Raw genomic sequence first — 23,371 nt, 5'->3', positions numbered from 1 at the left:
AGAATACCTTTATGAAAAAAATAATGAATGCACATATTCTTGCATGAAAAAAATGTGCATGCATTATTTTTTAACAGAAGCCTGCAGAGCATTGCACCCTCGATGACTGGATCATAGGTGCACAGTCCGTCACCTGCAGCCAAGCCCTACAGCTTTCTGCCTGTACCTCTGTATGGGCTGTCAGTTTGAGAACTCGTTCACACATCGCATAGCAGAAACAAGCATGTTATGTTGTGTGATTTTGTGTGTCGCACATAGGGCAGCCCATTCACTTCAATGGGCTAACCTATGTGGGTTTGTCACCCAAAAGAAGCTCCTGCTCCTCTTTGGGCGTCAAGCGTAGCGTGATTTTTTAAACTTGCCTTTTGTGACAATTGCCAGACAATTCTGTTGTATGACAATCGTGGCGGAATTGCAAAACAGTGATTCTGCCGGAGATTCCTAATTGCAAAGTGTGAATGGGGCCTGCAAGCTGCAGGGCTTGTAAATGAACAATGAAGGGCGCTCATCAGCGCACTCACAGTTCATTAAAAAAAACATGCCTTTTGCAGGACAGGATTCTTGTAATTTTCCCACTCACAGACTCCTATGAATGAATGGCACAGTGGGGCGAGAAGAGACCTGTACAGTTGTGCTTTTTTTTAAATGTGACAGCAGATGTGGCAAAAGAACTCTATCACAGGGCGGGGGGGGGCTATGGCGGTGGGAGGTGGATAAATAGGAGCATGTAACATACTACATCCTAAATACAGGGGTAACGTGTAACCTGCTTTCACAGGTGAATATAGCCTTTAAAATGTTATTTTTTTTTTTACCAAAATATGTAGCTGAATACATATTGGCCTAAATTGATGAGGAAATTAGATTTAAGTAAAAAAAAAAAAAAAAGTTGGATATGTTTTATTGCAGAAAGTAAAATATATTGTTTTTTTTTTAAATTGTTGCTCTTTTTTTGTTTATAGCGCAAAGAATAAAAACCACAGATGTGATCAAATACCACCAAAAGAAAGCTCTATTTGTGGGAAAAAAAAGTGCACCAATTTTATTTGGGTACAGCGTCGCACGACCGCGCAATTGTCAGTTAAATTAACGCAGTGCTGTATTGCAAAAAATGGCCTGGTCATTAAGGGGGTAAAACCTTCTGGGGCTGAAGTGGTTAACACCCCAAAAATCAAATATATTGCAGCTTATCAATCCTTAGTTGTGGTGTCTGCATTTGTTTTCTTTTTCTAGGCATTTTTTCTGTTATATCACCTGGTGATCCAGCCAGTAACACACTTCCTGTCTTAAAGTGTCTGCATTCCAGGTGAAGTAGTAAAACAGACACCTTTCTGACAGCAGCATTGTCAGTCTGGGGAGAGAGTAGAGTTATGCCGCGTACACACGATCGGGATTTTGGTCGGATAAAGATATGATGGCTTTTCCGATGGGATTCCGCTCAAGCGTGCCTTGCATACACACGGTCAAACAAAAGTTCGCTGAACTTTCGTCTGTAAAGAACGCGGTGACGTACACTACGACGAGACGAGAAAATGAAGTTCAATGCTTCCGAGCATGCGTCAAATTTTTTCGGCGCATGCGTAGGAATTTTGCGTGTCGGAATTTCTACAATCGGATTTTCGGATAGGAACTTTTTCCGACCGAAAAATTGAGAACATGCTCTCAATCTTGTGCTGGCTGGAATTCGGCCAGCAAAAGTCCGATGGAGCATACACACGGTCGCATTTTCCGACCAAAAGCTCACATCAGTCTTTTGCTGGCAAAATTTCCGACCGTGTGTACGCAGCATTAGACTAATAGATCTAGATGGATTTGACTAACAATTTCAGGCTCCATACACACTGGAGCTCATAAACGGCCGTTTTTTGGAGTTTGGGCATTTATTTTAACAGCCCATAAACTCCCCTCTATGTTATCCTATGTGTCCATGCACACATGAGCGTTTTTGGACATTTATCAGCAGTGGAGTTTATGGGCTGTTTTCTGAAAGCCTTAAAATCGCGTTGAGGAGCTGTTTTTCTGACCACAAAAAAACACCTAAAAACATTAAACGTTGATAAACGCTCAAAAACGTCGCTCACCAGCATTTTTTAATGTTTTCGATCCATTGGAAAAAAAAAAAACATTGAAAAACCCACTGCAAAGCTACTGACGCTTTTATAAAGTTATTCTAACATCCAGTGTGCCTGAGGCCTAAAGGTGAACTCCAGGTAACACTTTATAAGCAGTTACAGCAACAGATTTTTTTTTTTTTTTTTTCCATTTGGGATAAAGGATTTACATAAATGTATGAAAGCTGCCACTTGTAAGAACCCCTGTCAGTATTAAATGGCAGGTCTCAACCCTCTAACTGTTTCCTTGTCTCGATAACTTGATCTTCTATTGGATTTTTAAAAAATAACAGACTTCCTACCCGGATCACAAGGTGAAAAAAAGAAAAACGAATGCAGTTACCACATCTAAGAATTGATGAGATGCAATTTTGCAACATTTTTGTTTTTGAGTTTAACCCCTTCCCGCCGAGCGTACGCAGATGTGCCGCCTCGGCTTTCGGGGGTTATACCGGGATGATGCCCGCAGCTGCAGGCACCATCCCGGTACCGTTTTTTAGAGCCGGCGATCGGCTTTCCAGGGATAACAACCGATGCAGCTAAAAGCCGCTCAGCTGTTATACCACAGAAGCGGGAGGGGACGTCCCCCCCTCCCGCTGCTCTTACCAGGCCTCCCGTTCCACCAGGAGGCCCGATCGACAATCCACCTCCGGCGGCCAGGGACAGACTGGAACGAAGCCGTAAGCGGCTTCATTCCAGTCTCCTGAATGTAAACAAGGAAGAGACGTCATGACGTCACTTCCCGTTTACTCGGCTGCCAATGGCGCCAGTTTAAAAAAAATATACAGTATTCAGATACACCGTTTTCGGTGATCTGAATACTTTGAAGTGCAAAGGAGGGAATGGAGGTCTCTTAGACCCCCGATCCCTCCATAAAGAGTACCTGTCACCACCTATTACTGTCACAAGCGATGTTTACATTCCTTGTGACAGCAATAAAAGTGATCAAATTTTTTTTTTTTAAACATAATTTATTAATATAAAAATAAATGAAATAAATAAGAAAACATTTTTTTAAAGCGCCCCTGTTGCCGCGAGCTGGCGCAGCAAAGAAAACTCATACAGAAGTCGCGCCCGCAAATGTAAACAGTGTTCAAATCACACATGTGAGGTATCGCCACGATCGTCAGAGCGAGAGCAATAATTCTAGCACTATACCTCCTCTGTAACTCTAACCTGGTAACCTTAAAAAAAAATTCAAGCATCGCCTATAGAGATTTTTAGGTACCGTAGTTTGTCGCCATTCCACGAGTGCGTGCAGTTATAACACGTGACATGTTTGGTATCTATTTACTCGGTGTAACATCATCTTTCACATTATACAAAAAATTGGGCTAACTTTACTGTTTCGTTTTTTTAAAATTCGTGAAAGTGTCCCTTTTCCCAAAAAGTTGCGTTTAAAACACAGCTGCACAAATACCGTGTGATATAAAATATTGCAACAATCGCCATTTTATTCTCTAGATTCTCTGCTAAAAAATATATATATAATGTTTGGGGGCTCTAAGTAATTTTCTAGCAAAAAAATACGGATTTTAAACACCAAACAGGCTTAGTCATGAAAGGGTTAATATCACTTTAAGACCTGAAGTTGATGGAGAAATGCCCTTTGCCCCCTTATATACTATATGAATTCTATTATAATCCTTACTTGCTGCATCTGTCCTTTTCTTCTTCCAGGGTTGTCCCTCACATTCATCCTGTTGGGGGGATTTCCTCTTCTGTCCAGTGCCATTGTTGGCTGCGGAGCTTTCTGCTCTCTCCTGTCTGCTTTGCTTCCTTGGAATTTCTCCTGTCTCTGCAAAGCGATCTGCACTGTCCTCTTTGTTTCTCTTCCTTGGAGCTTTGCCTGTCTTCTCAGCAAGGCTCCTTGTGTCCTCAGAAGGTTTGCTTTGCTTCCTCTGAGTCATGTCTGACTCCTCAGCTCTCTCACTAGCGCTATAAAATATTTCATCTCTGCTGCGCTTTCTGGTATTCACATCCAGGCCTGTAGGTGTGACACCACTGGGCTTTTCCTCTTTTCTGACATCTCTTTTCTCCACAAATTTCCACAGGGAGGGTGGAGGTGGTGGCAGCTTCCTCTTATACCTCATAGGTGCATGCGTTCTGAATGGCGTTCTGTGCCCTTTTGGTCTTAGTAGGCGGTTCAATTTAAACCAATCCTCAGAAGGGTTTTGTTGCATGTACATAGCCATTTCTGCCCTACCTCTCTCAACAGTGGTAAGAATGCGCTCTTCGGTACTCACATCCTGCCCTGTAGATGTGACACCGCTGGGCTCTTCCTCTTTTCTGACATCTCTTTCCTCTAAAGGTTGCCCTAGGGAGGTTGTAGCTGGTACCACCTTCTCCTTATTCCTCCTAGGTGCATTTTGTCTGGGTTGCCTTCTAGTCATTTTATAAACTGTATATATCTAAATGCAATGAATATATATAGATAGATCTGCAATCAGATTCTATAAAAAGTATAGGTAATGTAATCAAAACAATAACTGACACAGAGCCAACTGTTTTCACGTCTTTACTCTGCAAAGTTCTAGTTTGAACTGGCCGCAGAAAGGTAAACAACTCTTCTTATAAGCCACTCCCCTCTATGACGTCACAGTTTCAACCGTCAACCTCAGCTGCATGGAATTCTGGGTAATGCTGTGTGCGGCATGACATCCTTTGTTCCTGTTTATATGATACAACAGGAGATCTCAGGAATCACAAGACCCCGGATTATTTTGCTTATAAAGTAGAATAAGATAACATGAGGACCATTTTCTGTATTTTCCATGAGTGATCTGTATATTAATGAGAATTCGTCAGCTATTTAAAGCTTCCAAAGCAAGAATCTCTCCATTAATACATACCAATATGTTTATATTATTATAATGATTTATTTTATAGTGCTATTAAATAATTGAATCTTCTAACATTTCGTCCATCTGGAATGGTTTCTCTATGGAGAAACAACCCTGGCAATGAAGTCACCATCATCGGGGGGTAATACAGACTGTACACAGGGATCCTGACTTCATAAACACATTATTTATGGTTTTGTATTTGTTTGCCCACATTAAAGCGGTTGTATACCCCTTTAGAACATTTTTACCTACAGGTAGGCCTATAATAAGACTTACCTGTAGGTAAAACGAATATCTCCTAAACCTGTACGGTTTAGGAGATAGTCACCTTGCATGCAGCCGCTGACGTGAACGGCGCATGCGCTCTGAAGGTGCGGCGGATGTTGCCGGAAATTGCCAAAACGGAGGACTCCCCCGCGCACGGGTCTACAACAGTTTTATATATGGAGGGAGAGCGATGTGATTCCAGTAACTGGCGCTGAACAGGCTTTGCTTTGCTTTGTCATAGGTTGAGCGGTGTGATTTCATCCAATAATACAAAGGCTCTGCCGATCACAGCTCCGCCTTTCAATGAGCTGAAGGTCTTGGTTCTAGGCATGTTCTGTGTGTTGCCGGGAGAACAGGGGAGACCTCCATGTGTCTCTATGCTGTGCATTCTCCTAGAAACAGCGGCCACCCGGGAGAAGGTGAGGGAGCAGAAGGACATCCGGGGATAGGGGAATGCGGACATGGCGCTGCTGTAGGAGCGGTGGTAGGCCGCTGGGTGAGGATGGGGAGAAGCTCCACACAGAGGTGAGGGGGGTCAGTGTATGTGGGGTCAGTCTGTAGGTGGGGGGGGGGGGGAGATCAGTGTATGTGGGGTCAGTCTGTAGGTGGGGGGGGGGGGGAGATCAGTGTATGTGGGGTCAGTCTGTAGGTGGGGGGGGGGATCAGTGTATGTGGGGTCAGTCTGTAGGGAGGGGGGGGGGGGGGGAGATCAGTGTATGTGGGGTCAGTCTGTAGGGGGGGGGGGGGGAGATCAGTGTATGTGGGGTCAGTCTGTAGGTGGGGGGGGGGGGGGAGATCAGTGTATGTGGGGTCAGTCTGTAGGTGGGGGGGGGGGGGGAGATCAGTGTATGTGGGGTCAGTCTGTAGGTGGGGGGGGGGGATCAGTGTATGTGGGGTCAGTCTGTAGGGAGGGGGGGGGGGGAGATCAGTGTATGTGGGGTCAGTCTGTAGGTGGGGGGGGGGGGGAGATCAGTGTATGTGGGGTCAGTCTGTAGGTGGGGGGGGGGGGGGGAGATCAGTGTATGTGGGGTCAGTCTGTAGGTGGGGGGGGGGGGATCAGTGTATGTGGGGTCAGTCTGTAGGTGGGGGGGGGGGGGGAGATCAGTGTATGTGGGGTCAGTCTGTAGGTGGGGGGGGGGGATCAGTGTATGTGGGGTCAGTCTGTAGGTGGGGGGGGGGGGGGGAGATCAGTGTATGTGGGGTCAGTCTGTAGGTTGGGGGGGGGGGGGAGATCAGTGTATGTGGGGTCAGTCTGTAGGTGGGGGGGGGGAGATCAGTGTATGTGGGGTCAGTCTGTGGGGGGAGATCAGTGTATGTGGGGTCAGTCTGTAGGTGGGGGGGGGGAGATCAGTGTATGTGGGGTCAGTCTGTAGGTGGGGGGGGGGAGATCAGTGTATGTGGGGTCAGTCTGTAGGTGGGGGGGGGGAGATCAGTGTATGTGGGGTCAGTCTGTAGGTGGGGGGGGGGGGGAGATCAGTGTATGTGGGGTCAGTCTGTAGGTGGGGGGGGGGAGATCAGTGTATGTGGGGTCAGTCTGTGGGGGGGGGGGGGATCAGTGTATGTGGGGTCAGTCTGTGGGGGGAGATCAGTGTATGTGGGGTCAGTCTGTGGGGGGGGGGGGGGGGGATCAGTGTATGTGGGGTCAGTCTGTAGGTGGGGGGGGGGGGAGATCAGTGTATGTGGGGTCAGTCTGTAGGTGGGGGGGGGGGGAGATCAGTGTATGTGGGGTCAGTCTGTAGGTGGGGGGGGGGGATCAGTGTATGTGGGGTCAGTCTGTAGGTGGGGGGGGGAGATCAGTGTATGTGGGGTCAGTCTGTAGGTGGGGGGGGGGGGGAGATCAGTGTATGTGGGGTCAGTCTGTAGGTTGGGGGGGGGGGGGGGAGATCAGTGTATGTGGGGTCAGTCTGTAGGTTGGGGGGGGGGGGAGATCAGTGTATGTGGGGGTCAGTCTGTAGGTGGGGGGGGGGGATCAGTGTATGTGGGGTCAGTCTGTAGGTTGGGGGGGGGGGAGATCAGTGTATGTGGTGTCAGTCTATAGGTGGGGGGATCAGTGTATGTGGGGTCAGTTGGTTGGGGGGGGGGGTCAGTGTAAATGGCATTAGTCTGTAGGTTGGGGGGTGCACTGTGTATTGGGACTTAACTCTTAGCATGCCTTTACTTTTTTTAACAAAGGTGGTTTATTCCTGGAATTCAGCTTTAACCAACCACTTGCCTACCGCAATACAAATCTAATCGTTGCAGTTTTAAAGTGGTTTACTGGGATTATGGTTGAAGATATGAGCCATAACACTGGTACCTTCTTTTTCTGCAGACAGCCGGCTTTCTCTTGAAACTGGTCTGAGCGGCTTATAAGCCGCTGGGCCAGTTTCCGATGTGGTGGGAGGGGACATCAAATCCCCCCCCCCCCCCCCGCCAGTGCTTCTCAGGCTTACCGTTATCGCCGAGAGACGATAACGGTATATCAAAGAGTTAGCGATCTTTTGTTTTTAAAGGTAAAGAGATTTGAAGTCTTTTTGACTCCATCTCTCTCTATAAAGAGGACAAATAAAAAGTAAAAATAAGCACCCCTTCCCTCTGCACTCACTCTCAGAAACGAACGCATACATAAGTCGCGCGCGTATGTAAAGGGTGTTCAAATCACACATGTGAGTTATCGCTGCGAATGTTAGAGCCGAAGCAATAATTCTAGTGCTAGACCTCCTCTGTAACTCTAAACAGGTAACCTGTAAGGTAACCGGATGTGAGTGAGGAAAAGCCGATAAACGGCTCTTCCTGTTTACACTGTGATCAGCTGTGATTGGCCACGTGGTTCTAGCAAAAAATACTGATTTAGGCTCAGTTCACGCTGCAGCAATGTCCGACATCGGATGTGATTTGCACCGCACTGCATGCGATGTCTTTGCGATGCGGAATTTGCATCGCATTCGGACCAAGCTCACATAGGACCCTTTTTTTGGCCCGCACCAGAATCAGATCGCATGGGTGTTCACACCTGTGCGATCTGATTCCTGTCCAAATTGATAGTTCGCACTGCGATCTGATTTGGGGGTGTCATTAACTTTTAGTTGACACTCCCAGCAGTGCACATGAACTGTCGCTGGGAGACATGCGATGTGAGAACCCCCAGTGGATTTGCAGGGTTCCCGCATCACTGCAGTGTGCCCCGAGCAAAAAGTGTCAGAAAAAGTCTGGTCTTCAAATTGTTAATTGAAAAGAAATGTTGTTTCCTGTGATCTACACAGTCATCCAGGAGTGATACAATCTTGGTGAGGATGACAGACATTTTAAACTTTTAAAAGCAAAAGTCCAGCCCAGAAGCCGGCACCAAAGGTTCTTTTTGTTGTCCCTCTGAGTCTGATTTCATTTTCTTACTAAAAGGGTTTTCAATTTTGTCCAGTGAGAGTTCTTCATTAACCAATTGGAGAATTGGAAGGGAGCGCATCAAGTGTGAGAAATATTAATGGAAGCTTTAAATGAACTGTTACCACTGCGTCAATGTGTGCCAGAACCTTCAGGCATCATTAGGCCTTGTTAACATTAAAGTGATTGTAAACTTTAGTTTTTTGTTGTTTTTTTTAAATACTCGCCTCCTCCGTGCAGTTCGTTTTGCACAGTGTGGCCCCGATCACCGTCTTCTGGGGTCCCCCGGCGGTGCTCGCGACTCTTCCCTGCATCGGTAAACCCCCTGGGAGAAGCGATCTCCCGGGGGGTTACCTTGCGGGCGCGCTCCCAAGTCCAGCATTTGCATGCATAAGCACAGAATGCCGAACTTGGTCCTGCCCCCCTGGGGCCCGCGTCATTGGATTTGATTGACAGCAGCGGGAGCCAGTGGCTGCGCTGCTATCAATCTATCCAATCAAGAGCCGAGAACCCCGGGCAGAGAGGTGCAGCGTGTTTCCGCCGAGGGAACAAAGGGCTCAGGTGAGGAAAATGGGGGGGGGGGGCAGTCAGTGTCAGAAGTTTTTTCACCTTTTAATGCATAGGATGCATTAAGGTGAAAAAAACACAAGGGTTTACAACCCCTTTAATGCTGCTTTGAATTTGTGCAACTTCATCTGAAATCACATTATTTCAATGCCACATGTCACTGCGATTTGAAAGACATCTGTGTGGCTTAATGCACAGATGTCTATTGACGTCGCACCAGAAATTGGCAAAAGTAGTGCAGGAACTACTTTTGCAAATTAGTGCGGCGCTGCAAAGTTGGCCTTGTGCCAGTTTGAACGGTGCCATTGCCAGCAATAGGCTGTAACTTGTCATGTCAAATCGCATGACAAATCATTCCCTTGTGTGTGTTTTGGCTGCTAAAGGGTTAGTTCTCCCTTCCAAAATAAAAAAAAAACAAACAAAAACTTGCCTGTGCTGGTAAGGGGCGGCAGCCTGTAGATGAGAACAAACTGTGCAGCTTTGACCAAAGTTAAGCCCCCATGTTATACATTCTGTTTTTTAATCCGTTATTTGGTTTCCTAGGTTGAAATTTTTGTGATATAAAATATTGGGGGGAAACCATGGCAGGTTTGCTTTGTTACAAATACAATGAAGATTTTGGTACCGTCTACCCTTCTCCTACATGTAAAAATCATAACTTTTTTTTTTTTGCTAGAAAATTACTCAGAGACCCTAGGGAATAGAATGGTTATCTTGAACGTTATTTGCGCAGAAATTTTTCAAACATGTTTTATTTGTAAAAATAAAAACGTTTCATGCATTAAAAAAACCCAGTAAAGTTAGCCCAATTTTTTTGTTTATTGTGAAAGATGATGTTACGCCGAGTAAATAGATACCTAACATGTCATGCTATAAAATTGCACACACTCGTGAAATGGTGCCAAACTTCTGTACTTAAAAATCCCCATAGGGGACGGTTTAAAATTTTTTACAGGTTACCTGTTTAGAGTTACACAGGAGGCCTTGAACTAGAATTATTGCTCTCGCTCTAACGTTCGCAGCGATACTTCACATGTGTGGTTTGAACGCTGTTTACATATGCAGGCGCGACCTACACTTTAAATGTTTTTACTTTTTATTTTTATATTTTGATGCTTTCTTTTTACATTTTCTTTTTTTTTTTTCACTTTTATTCCTATTACAAGAAATGTAAACCTCCCTTGTAATAGGAATAGGGCATGACAGGTCCTCTTTACAGTGAGATCTGGGGACTATAAGTCCCCAGATCTCGCCTCTAGGCTGGGAAGCCTGAGAAAAAAAAAACAATCTTGGCTTCCCAGCCGAGGCAGCAAAGTTTTTTTTCAAATCCAGGAGGCCGGGCGTGACGTCATAACATTGCGCCCAGACTCCGAGCAATCATAGAGACTTCGGGGAACATTTGGCCCGCCGGAAATCTCTATGGTAAACATTTGGCACCAGGTGATAACTTCTCCGGCTCGCACCGGAGGTCGACGGGAGGGGGGGGATGTACCCTTCTGCCACCTGTAAGAACAATCAAGCAGTTGAACAGCCACTATGATTGTTCCTACGGTGAACGGAATCTCCGGCTGTAAAAGAAGATATCTGAATGATGCCTGTAACTACAGGCATCATTCAGATATCACCACTCAAAGTCTGCAACGTCCTATGACGTTTATCAGGCAGGAAGTGGTTAAAAGTAACAAACCTGTTATACTTACCTGCCCTGCTCAGGGATTTTGCACAGAGCAGCCCAGATCCTCCTCTTCTCGGTTCCTTCTTTGGCTCTCTTGGCCCCTCCCTTCCCCCTGTCGAGTGCCCTCACAGCAAGCAGCTTGCTATGGGGACACCCAAACCCAGCTGTAGCGGTGTGTGTCCATGCAGACACTGAGCCACTGTTTGGCCCCACCCCTCTCTCTCTCCTGATTGGTTAACTGAATTTGTTTGACAGCAGCGGGGACCAGTGGCGCCGCTGCTGTCTCAGCCAATCAGGAGGGAGAGTCGTGGATGGCCATGGCACTTGTGAACATCACTGGACAGAGCTGGGGCTCAGGTAAGTATTGGGGGGGCTGCTGCACACAGTTTTTTTTATCTTGATGCATTAAGATAAAATAAACCTTCTGCCTTTAGAATCGCTTTACAATGTGTGTCCAAGCTTTGCTTGTCAGAATGACCTGGTATTGATCTGTGACTGGAAGCTTCTGAAGGTATGTACACATCTAGGTACTTGCATTTCATGCCTGCAGCAGTCTCCCCCTATAAATCCGTATCACACTTGCCTATATCCTTGTAACCTTTTGCTCACACTTACTATTTTTGTGCTGCCTGGTTCCCATTCCTGTGCCACCATTTTATAAATGTCAGAGCATTGTCAAAGCAAGGTGGAAAGTGAATGGGATGGGAGCATTGTCAGAGGGAGGTGGAAAGGGAATGGGATGGGAGCATTGACAGAGGGAGGTGGAAAGGGAATCGGATGGGAGCATTGTCAGAGGGACAACTCCACTCCTTCACTCTGCAGCCACACCCCTCTCGAGAGACCACTTCCTCCTGGATACCATCTTCTGGTGCATCACCCAATGCTCTCCCCTCCCCCGATTATTGTATTTCCGGGGAGATCTCCTCCCCATGTGAGGGAAGTGCTCTGACTGGTCAGTAGTGGTTGGATGACTCTGCTCTCTGTACTCTCATCAGCCTATGCCACCACTATACCATGTTTTCTCAGGCTGGTGGAGGACCTATTATTGGGGGCACCTCACACCCTTCCACAGAGATATAATGGGGCCGCCATGAAAATGCTCCTTAGCTGTGTGTTGTGTAATTGCAGAACCTCCTGAGGTGGGACAAGCCTGGAGATCCCAGCTGACAGCAATTCTCGGTGAGAGTGATGAAGGCAGAGTCAGCCAGGCAGTCGGCATTTTCTGAATGACACTCTGGGAATGGCCTGTGGAAAGGTTCGGAGCCTTTTCCAAGTTTATGGTGTAGTAATGTGCGTTATATGAAGGCCGCTGCTTGTCATCAATGGCCCGACCACACCCTAATGTCCCTCAAAGCAGACATGACCTTCTATTGTCACCTCACTCAGGGAAGTGGCCTTCATGAATTGGGGGACATTCAATATGAACGCACAGCACCGTGTATATCGGGGGGGCAAACATTCTACACAAAGGGCCAGTTTACACCTTAGGGGGGGCTGGACTGTGACCCGTGGGAGTAAAATATGGAATATAGAATAATGTCCCAACAATGGTGTCAGTGAGAAGAATAATGTCCCCTCATTAGTGTCAGTGGGAGGAATAGTTCCTTGTCATTGAAGTTTGCGGGAGGAATAGTTCCTCATCATTGGTGTCAGTAGAAATATTGCCCCACACAAAGGGCCAGTTTACTGCACTTTACACCTTAGGGGGCTGGACTGTAACCCATGGGAGTAAAAGATGGAATATAGAATAATGTCCCAACATGGGTGTCAGTGGGAGGAATAGTTCCCCATCACTGGTGTCAGTGGGAGGAATAGTTCCCCATCACTGGTGTCAGTGGGAGGAATAGTTCCCCATCACTGGTGTCAGTGGGAGGAATAGTTCCCCATCACTGGTGTCAGTGGGAGGAATAGTTCCCCATCACTGGTGTCAGTGGGAGGAATAGTTCCCCATCAATGGTGTCAGTGGGAGGAATAGTTCCCCATCACTGGTGTCAGTGGGAGGAATAGTTCCCCATCACTGGTGTCAGTGGGAGGAATAGTTCCCCATCACTGGTGTCAGTGGGAGGAATAGTTCCTTATCATTGGTGTCAGTGGGAGGAATAGTTCCTCATCATTGGTGTCAGTGGGAGGAATAGTTCCTCATCATTGGTGTCAGTGGGAGGAATAGTTCCCCCATCATTGGTGTCAGTGGGAGGAATAGTTCCTCATCATTGGTGTTAGTGGGAGGAATAGTTCCTCATATAAGTGGGAGAACTAGTGTACCCAGGCCCAGATGAAGGCAAGCAACAGGCCACATTCAGCCCCCGGGCCGCAGTTTGGAGACTACTGGTGTATATTGCAGTGGGAATGACAGCACGTCACCGCAGTGCAATGATAGAAATTACCTCAAATCACCTCAGGCCATTTTCGCATCTTATTACCATCCCCATCCTCCGACTCTGAGATTAAATACCAAGAATGAGCTCAGGAGAGTTCACGTCCTTCTTCAAACCCAGAAGGAGTTTGACCCCACCAGGAAGGTATCACCTGTGCTGGGCCAATCCTAACCCTCCAAGGCATTTCCCCTCCCCCACAGCCACACCTATACAATGGGAAAGTATGATTGGCCCAGAACATTACTATATCCATACACTGACAGCACCGGGCTGTACTATATAAATACACAGAGTGATATGACTGGGCTGTACTATATACACACAGTGGTAAGACTGGCCTTTACTATATACAGTGCGGTGCAAAAGTTTTAGGCAGGTGTGAAAAAATTCTGTAAATGAAGAACGATTTCAGAAATAGAAATGGTATTAGATTATTTATTATCAAATAACAAAATTTAAAGTAAATGAACAGAAGAGAAATACAAATCAAATCAATATTTGGTGTGACCACCCTTTATCTTCAAAACAGCATCAGTTCTTCTAGGTACACTTGCACACAGTTTTTGAAGGAACTCGGCAGGTAGGTTGTTTCAAACATCTTAGAGAACTAACCACAGATTTTCTGTGGTTGTCGACTGCCTCAGATCCTTTTGTCTTTTCATGTAATCCCAGACAGACTCCATGATGATGAGATAAGGGCTCTTTGGGGGCCAAACCATCATTTGCAGGACTCCTTGTTTTGCTTTACACTAAAGATAGGCCTTGATGACATTGGCTGTATGTTTGGGGTCATCGTCCAGCTTCAGAATACATTTGGGGCCAATCACACACCTCCCTGATGGTATGGCATAATGGATAAGTATCTGTCTATTTCTCAGCATTGAGGACATCGCTGATCCTGACCAAATCTCCAACTCCATTTTGCAGAAAAGCAGCCCCAAACTTGCAAGGAACCTCCACCATGCTTCACAGTTGCCTGCAGACACTCATTATTGTACTGCTCTCCAGCCCTTCATGAACAAACTGCCTTCTGCTACAGCCAGATATTTAAAATTTTGACTCATCAGTCCAGAGCACCTGCTGCCATTTTTCTACACCCCAGTTCCTATGTTGCATGCATAGTTGAGTCACTTAGCCTTGTTTCAACATCGGCGGTATGGCTTATTGACCGGAAATCTTCCAGGAAGACCACCTCTGGCCAGATTTCTCTGAACAGTAGATGGGTGTACCTGGCTCCCACTGGTCTTAGCCAGTTCTGTGCTGATGGAACTTCTGGACATCTTCCGATGTCTGAGGGATGTAAGTATGATCTGCTTCATTAAGTTTCCTTGGCTGACCACTTCGTCTATGATCCCCAAAGTTTGCCATTTCTTTGTGCTTCTTCAAAAGAGCTTAAGCAGCACGTTTTGAAATCCTTGCTTGGGAAAGACCTTGCTGATGCAGTATAACTACCTTGTCTTGTTCCTGTGCTCAGTCTTGTAATGGTGTATGACCTGTGACATGAAACGGTCTTCTACAACCTCCCCTTATGAGCAGAGTTTGGTTGTTCCTCACCTACAGCCTTCTACACAGCTGTTTTAGTTAATGCCTGTGTTTCAACTTACATATGAAATTGATGATCCTGAGCACTTGCTTGTTATAATTGGCTAATCATATACCTGACTCTATCCCTATAAAATGCCTCATCCCTACTAAACTGTCAGAAACCATGAACAGACCGAGACAGAAGTACAGATAAATCAAACTTGTTTATTAATAGTCAAAAATAGACCCCTCCCCCTTGGAGGACCACCAGGCTTGAGGGGAAAACGTCTATGGAAATCACAGAGGAGGACAGGGGCATGTACGTCTGAGGATGAGACCCAAGAGTGTCCCTCCGCACCATACCCTTTCCAATGCACCAGGTACTGTATGCTCCTACGGGAGTCAAGATTGCACTGTACTTCATACTCCTCACGGTTCTCAACCTGTACAGGGTGAGGCCGTGGCACGGAGGTGGTAAAGCGGTTGCAGACCAAAGGTCTTAATAAGGAGACATGAAATACATTGAGGATACGCATATTAGAAGGAAGGTCTAACACGTAAGCCACTGGGTTAATTCTGCGGCTTATACGGAAAGGCCCAATAAACCGAGGTGCAAACTTCAGAGAGGGAACACGAAGTCGGAGGTTGCGAGATGACAGCCAAACCCTGTCCCCAGCCTGGTAGGAAGGCGCAGGCATGTGTCTGCGGTCAGCATGGAGTCTGTGCCTATCATTAGCATGTCACAAAGCCTCCTGGACTTGTGCCCAAGTAGAATGAAGACCATGGAGATAATCCTCTAACGCAGGAATACTCTGCGGAACAAATGAGTCAGGCAACATGGAAGGTTGGAAACCATAGTTCACCATAAACGGGGGCAATCGGGAAGCAGAATTCAAGGCACTATTGTGAGCTAACTCCGCCCACGGTAAGAGGTCTGACCAGTTGTTATGATGGTCAGAAATATAGCAACGTAGGAATTGCTCCAAGGACTGATTGGCTCGTTCTCTTGCCCCATTAGACTTTGGGTGATATGCAGAGGAGAAAGCAAGCTGAATTCGCAACTGTGCACAAAAGGCTCGCCAGAATCGGGACACAAACTGACTACCCCTGTCCGAGACGATCACCTTGGGTAACCCATGTAAGCAAAAGATCTCCTGAGCAAAAATGGCAGCCAGTTCCTTAGAAGTGGGCAACTTCTTAAGTAGAATACAATGAGACATTTTCGAGAACTGATCAACGACCATAATGTGTTGTCCTGGGAGTTGGGTAACTCCACAATGAAATCCATAGACAGGTGGGTCCAGGGCCTCTCTCCATTGGGTATGGGTTGTAGGAGGCCCACTGGAAGGTGCAGTGGAGTCTTACTCTGAGCACACATGAAACAGGCAGCTATGAAGGCGGTTACATCAGCACATAAACTAGGGCACCAGAATTGTTGGGAAATGGCCCAAAAGAGTTGATTCCTCCCAGGGGTGGCCAGCAGCCTTGGGAGAATGGTAAGTCTGGAGCATGGCAGTACGGAGACTCTTTGGGACAAAGCAGCCATCACAAGGTTTCTCAGAAGCATGGACCTGAGTGACAAGAATTTTGTCACCCAAAGGAGAAGTGAGACTGGTGCGAACTGTAGCCAGAATATGATCAGGAGGAATAACAGGAACCGGAAATGACTCCATCTTGGAGGTGGAGGAAAATTGTTGTGACAAAGTGTCAGCCCATACATTCTTAGTACCGGGTAAGAATGAGACACTGTAATTAAAACTTGACAAGAAAAGAGCCCATCGTGCCTTTCTGGAAGCGAGGCGTTTTAGCCTCAGACAAGAATGTGAGATTCTTATGGTCAGTAAGAATGAGAACCGGCACAGTGGTACCTTCGAGGAGATGTCTCCTGTCTTTCAGGGCTAAAATGATCGCTAAAAGCTCTCTGTCCCCCATCTCGTAATTGCACTCCGCAGGTGACAATTTGTTTGAAAAGTAGCCACTAGGATGCATAGCGCTGTTAGAGTTAGGATGTTGAGACAGAAGGGCACCAACTCCAGTCTCAGAAGCATCAACTTCAAGGATAAAAGGTAACATAGGATCAGGATGTGCCAACACAGGAGCAGAAACAAAGGCAGCCTTGAGACTCTCAAAGGCCTAATGGACTCTGGAGACCAACTCTGTGGGTTACCGTCCTTTCTGGTCATATCAGTCATGGGCTTGACCAGAGACGAGAAGTTACGAATAAACTTTCGATAATAGTTGGCAAAGCCAAAAAAATGCTACAGAGTACGTAAACCCAGGGGTCGGGGCCACTGTAGGGTTGCTGAAAGTTTCTCTGGGTCTATCTAAAAACCAGCAGTGGTGTAATCAGGGGTTAAATTTTGTGTTACATTTATTCATAGGTTCATCATATATTTACCCTTTCAGATATGTGGTCTGTAAATGCAAGGATTAAAACACACAACACACAAAGAATGTAATAAAGGAGATTTACTTAGCTTCGATTAAAGATGTATTACAGATGATACAATACAGGATAAATTCAGCATTCAATCCAGGGAACCCCTCAACTTCTGAAATCGTCAGAAAGTTCTGGAAATTGACAGTCTCTTCAAAGTCCAGGCACACATTCATGTCCTGGAAGAAGTTCTCCGCTATTCTCTGTTGTCTAACCTTTTAAAGGCTTGAAAGAAGGCGCAAAGAAACTGGTTTTATCTGGTACTAACAAGACTAGCCATAATGGTGCTGAGACGATGTGACCATCTGTGAGCTCGGACAGATCAATGTATGCAGAAACATACATATTTACATATATAGAAGTAATCGCTTTAACCACTTCCGCCCCGGAAGGATTTACCCCCTTCCTGACCAGAGCACTTTTTACAATTTGGCACTGCGTCGCTTTAACTGCTAATTGCGCGGTCATGCAATGCTGTACCCAAACAAAATTTGCGTCCTTTTCTTCCCACAAATAGAGCTTTCTTTTAATGGTATTTGATCACCTCTGCGGTTTTTATTTTTTGCGCTATAAATGGAAAAAGACCGAAAATTTTGAAAAAAAATGATATTTTCTACTTTTTGTTATAAAAAAAATCCAATAAACTCAATTTTAGTCATACATTTAGGCCAAAATGTATTCGGCCACATGTCTTTGGTAAAAAAAATGTCAATAAGCAAATATTTATTGGTTTGCGCAAAAGTTATAGCGTCTACAAACTAGGGTACATTTTCTGGAATTTACACAGCTTTTAGTTTGACTGCCTATGTCATTTCTTGAGGTGCTAAAATGGCAGGGCAGTACAGTAGACACCCCAAGGAAATTGCTGAGAGGCATGTTGAGCTCAGTGATTGAATAGTGATTGAATAATGACAACAACAAAAAAATTTACAAAAAGTTGTCACTAAATGATATATTGCTCACACAGGCCATGGGCATATGTGGAATTGCACCCCAAAATACATTTAGCTACTTCTCCTGAGTATGGGGATACCACATGTGTGGGACTTTTTGGGAGCCTAGCCGCGTACGGGGCCCTGAAAACCAATCACCGCCTTCAGCATTTCTAAGGGCGTAAATTTTTGATTTCACTCCTCACTGACTATCACAGTTTCGGAGGTCATGGAATGCCCAGATGGCACAACCCCCCCCCCCCCCCCCCCCAAATGACCCCATTTTGGAAAGTAGACACCCCAAGCTATTTGCTGAGAGGCATGGTGAGTATTTTGCAGCTCTCATTTGTTTTTGAAAATGAAGAAAGACAAGAAAAAAATATTTGTTTTTTCAATTTTCAAAACTTTGTGACAAAAAGTGAGGTCTGCAAAATACTCACTATACCTCTCAGCAAATAGCTTGGGGTGTCTACTTTCCAAAAGGGGGTCATTTGGGGGGGTTTTGAACTGTCCTGGCATTTTATGCACAACATTTAGAAGCTTATGTCACACATAACCCACTCTTCTAACCACTTGAAGACAAAGCCCTTTCTGACACTATTTGTTTACATGAAAAAATATTTTTTTTTTTGCAAGAAAATTACTTTGAACCCCCAAACATTATATATTTTTTTAAAGCAAAGGCCCTACAGATTAAAATGGTGGGTGTTTCATTTTTTTTTCACACAGTATTGCGCAGCGATTTTTCAAACACATTTTTTACCATACCAAACATGACATGCTTTAAAATTGCGCACAAACGTGCAGTGGCAACAAACTACATACATTTTTAAAAGCCTTTACAGGTTACCACTTTAGATTTACAGAGGAGGTCTACTGCTAAAATTACTGCCCTCGACCTGACCTTCGCGGTGATACCTCACATGCATGGTGCAATTGCTGTTTACACTTGACGCCAGACCAACCCTTGCGTTCGCTTTTGCGCGAGAGCAGGGGGGAAGAGGGGTGCTTTTTTTTTTTTTTTTTTTTTTTTTTTTTCTTTATTATTTTTTTTTGCTTTTTTATCTTATTTTTAAACTGTTCCTTTCATTTTTTTTTTTTTTTAATCATTTATTGTTATGCCAGGGAATGTAAATATCCCCTATGATAGCAATAGGTAGTGACAGGTACTCTTTTTTTTTTTTAAATAGGGTCTATTAGACCCTAGATCTCTCCTCTTCCCTCAAAGCATCTGACCACACCAAGATCGGTGTGATAAAATGTTTTCCCAATTTCCCAATGGCGCTGTTTACATCCAGCGAAATCTAAGTCATGAAATGCTCGTAGCTTCCGGTTTCTTAGGCCATAGAGATGATTGGAGCCATTCTGGTCTCTGATCAGCTCTATGGTCAGCTGGCCGAATGCATTCTCAGGTTCCCTGTTGGGACAGGAGAGCCAGAGAAAAACATGGAAGACAGTGGGGGGGGGGAACATTCCCTCCCACTGCTTGTAAAAGCAGTCTAGAAGCTAATTAGCCGCTAGGATTGCTTTTACATGAAAGCCGACCGCTGGCTGAAAAGAATGATACCAAGATGATACCTAAACCTGCAGGCATCATTCTGGTATAACCACTCAAAGTTGTGAATGGCATACCTGAAAACAAAAAAATGGTTAACAATAAAACACAGTAAACAGTAAAGTATAAAAAATTACATACCTGAAAAGTAAACATGATAAAACATAACAACAATAAAACATTGCAGAATAGAATACAGTAAAAAAGAGCAGAACAATAGAGAGAGAATAGAGTGAGAGAGAACAATAAAACGACAACTATTTTTTTATTTTATATATATTTTTTTTTTTTTACACTTTTTTTTGTAACTTTTATAACTGTAACCGGTTCTAGGTTTGGGTCTCTCAAAATGCGATGGCATCTTGGGAGACCCTGTGAAAGTGTGCCTAGTCTGTGCAGTGCTGTACCCTACGCTAATACTCAACTAGTGTATGGTAGCGTTCAAAACATTCACCAATGCAAAGACCAGGATTGTCAGGACAGGAGGGAAAATAATAGTGGGTGTCACGCCTATATCCGCGCTTGCTGCAGACACGACATCTTTTTTTGGGGGGTTCGTCAGGTAGGGGTACTCGGGAGGACATAAAGAAAATGCCTCTCATGCAGCCAACTGCATTTGGTTGGGGATGTGAATGGGGGAAGTACGGGTGCTGCAGAAGCGGTGGGTTCCCAATTAGGATTGGCGAATGCAGCAGGAAGGGCATTACGGGCACGACGGGCCTGTGTTTGTCTTCTTCTTGGTGGCAGCGGGACACTACTTGTGATTGCCACCTCACCAGCTTGAACTGCACTTATGGGACTCTCCACGTCACCAAGTGTTACTGCAGTGCTGGTTTGACTACGACCAGGGTGTACTAGGCCGCTGGCGCTTGCCAGTTCACCAAAACGCTACCAAAAAAACTGTTAGCGATCGCAGGGATCAGGCCTGACTCTGTGAACGCTGCAGTTATGCGTTTAGTGTTTTGTAAGTGTCAGTGATCGATCGATACTGCACTTGGGTGGGCTGGGCTGGGCCAGGCGGAGGGGCAAAACGCAGGTGCTAGCAGGTATCTGGGCTGATCCCGCTAACACTGCGTTTTTGGGAACCCTAAACTGCTGGGGACGCTAGTATAGATCTGATCAGATATTGATCCGTTCAGATACTATACCACTAAGGGAGGTGTATGGTGCGTGCGTGGGTGTTAGCGATACTGGCGCTAACCTGACGCTGCCTGGGGCGACGCATATCACTGCCGGGCGATCAGGGGGCTAAACCTTTATTAGGTAATAAACGGCGGGTGCCCTGACACTATAAAAAATAAACTAACTAACCAGCGTCACCCGTAACAGTTATACGGTGATCACTGGTGAAAGGGTTAACTAGGGGGCAATCAAGGGGTTAAAACCTTTATTAGGTAGTATATGGGGGTCCCTGTCGCTATAAAACGCTGACGGCGAACCTAACTAGCGTCACCTGTGACACTAATACAGCGATCAGAAAAACGATCGCTTAGTGACACTGGCGACGGGGGGTGATCAAGGGGTTAAAACTTTATTAGAGGGGGTTAGGGGGGTACCCTAGACCTAAAGGGGGCTAACACTAACTGCCCTACCACACTAACTGTCACAAACTGACACCAATGCAGTAATCAGAAAAAAAAAACTGCTTGGTGTCAGTGTGACAGGGGTGGGGGGGAGGCGTGATTAGGGGGTAATCGGGGGGTGTAAAGTATGCCTGGCATGTTCTACTGTGTGTGTGTGTGTTGGTGTAACTCACTCGGATGTCTTCTCTCCTCGGCGCCGGAACGGAAAATACCGAGCCGAGGAGAGATGACATCACTTCCTCTGCCTCTGTGTACTATACAGAGGCAGGGGAAGATTCTCATTGGGTGGGAGCGATCGCGAGGGGGGGGGGCCACGAATAGATGGCCTCCCCCTCATCTCTGAACGCTCCCAGACAGAAGCCGACCGCCTCGGGCACCGATCGGACCCCCCGCCCGCGGCAAGCAATCACGTACCAGGTACGTGATTTTGCCTGCCCGTGCCATTCTGCCGCAGTATATCTGCGTTAGGCGGTCGGCAAGTGGTTAAAACTATCATAGTTAATAACTCATAATACCAAGTTCTTGGTAAATCAATTATGAATATAGACCCGTACTACAAGTGGAAATGACATAACCCAGGAATTTAACCTGTTCACGACTGAATTCACACTTCTCCAATATACAATAGAGATTGTTCTCAGTTTCTGAAGCACACGACAGACATCTGTGTGGTGGCTCTCCAGGGACTTGAAAAATATGAGGATATCGTCGAGATAAACCACCACACATAACTGCAACAAATCTCAGAGGACATCATTAATAAATTCCTGGAAAACTGCCAGAGCACTACAAAGGCCAAATGACATTACGAGATACTCATAATGGCCTGTTCTGGTATTAAACGCAGTTTTCCACTCGTCGCCCTCCTTAATCCTCACGAGATTGTATGCCCCTCTCAAATCAAGCTTTGCGAAAACCGTTGCTCTCTTGAGGCGGTCAAATAACTCCATAATCAATAGAATCGAATAAGCATTCTTAATTGGGAAACGATTGAGACCCCTATAATCAATACAAGGTCTCAGTTCACCACTTTTCTTCTTAACAAAGAAGAAACCAGCACCAGCAGGAAGCAAATATTTGCGGATGAAATCTCGAGAAAGTGCGTCTGCAACATACTCCTCCATGACCCTATCCTCCAAGACCGACAAAGGTAAAAACGGCCACGAGGGGGTTTGACACCAGGTTGAAGGTCAATTGCACAATCATACGACCGGTGTGGAGGCAAACTACCAGCTTGGCCTTTGTCAAAGACATCGCTAAAATCGCTGTACTCCTCCGGCAGGGAGGAGAGTGAAGAGGTGCACAGGACCTTGGCTACCTTCTGGAAGCATGTCTTACTGCATTGTGGTGACCAGGAGATAACCTCAGCACGGAGCCAATCAAAAGAGGGGTTGTGCCTCTGTAACCAAGGATAACCAGCAGAAACTTAGGTGAGGAAATAAGTTGAAATTGAATTATCTCATAGTGAAGAGCCCCTACAGCCATGGACAACGGAGCAGTCTCATGAGTCTCATGGGCAGGCTGTAGAGGTCTCCCGTCAAGAGCCTCAATGGCAAGTGGAGTGGCACGCAGCTGCAATGGAATCGAGTGCTTCGATACAAAGGCAACATCAAAGAATAGGCCTGCAGCCCCAGAGTCAATTAGAGCCTGTAACTCAACGGACGACTAAGCCCAAGAAAGGGTAATCGAAACCAGGGGCTTACCCTTCTGGATAACTGGGGACAAAACAACGCCATCTAAAGCATGTCCTTGAGGGTTTGGGTGTACCCTGGACGGGTAGGACAGGACTTCAAAAAGTGACCTGCCTGGCCACAATGAAGGCACAATCTCTCCCTCCTCCTAAGGGCTCACTCATCCGCAGTGAGACGCTTGAAGCTCAAGTGCATGGGTTTACCTTCACTGACCGACTTGGGACCAGGAGGCATGGGAGGCAAGGATGGGACTGCAAAGCGTGGAGACAAATGTACAGGAGGCTTCCGCAAGCGCTCCTTAAAAGGGAGTCTTTCTCTGAGTCTGGAGTCAATGAGGATGGCTAACGTGATCCACTTCTTCAGCTCAGTGGGTATATCTCGGGCCTCTATCTCATGATGGTATCTGAGAGACCATGAGAGAAAGCAGCCACGAGGGCCTCATTGTTCC

The 23,371-nt window shown here is 45.9% G+C and overlaps 1 long non-coding RNA gene across 1 annotated transcript in view; it reads left to right on the top strand.

The window, feature by feature from the left end:
* The first annotated feature begins 5,348 nt into the window (after positions 1-5,348).
* LOC141131331 (uncharacterized) overlaps positions 5,349-23,371 on the top strand; it is a 36,295-nt gene continuing 18,272 nt past the window's right edge. Inside the window, exon 1 of the long non-coding RNA XR_012242750.1 lies at positions 5,349-5,643. This is a non-coding gene — a long non-coding RNA (uncharacterized lncRNA). The remainder of the gene's footprint in view (positions 5,644-23,371) is intronic.

This window comes from Aquarana catesbeiana, linkage group LG03 (genome assembly GCF_042186555.1).
Source record: "Aquarana catesbeiana isolate 2022-GZ linkage group LG03, ASM4218655v1, whole genome shotgun sequence".
Taxonomy (NCBI): Eukaryota; Metazoa; Chordata; class Amphibia; order Anura; family Ranidae; genus Aquarana; species Aquarana catesbeiana.
This window is presented reverse-complemented; position numbering and strand designations above follow the sequence as displayed.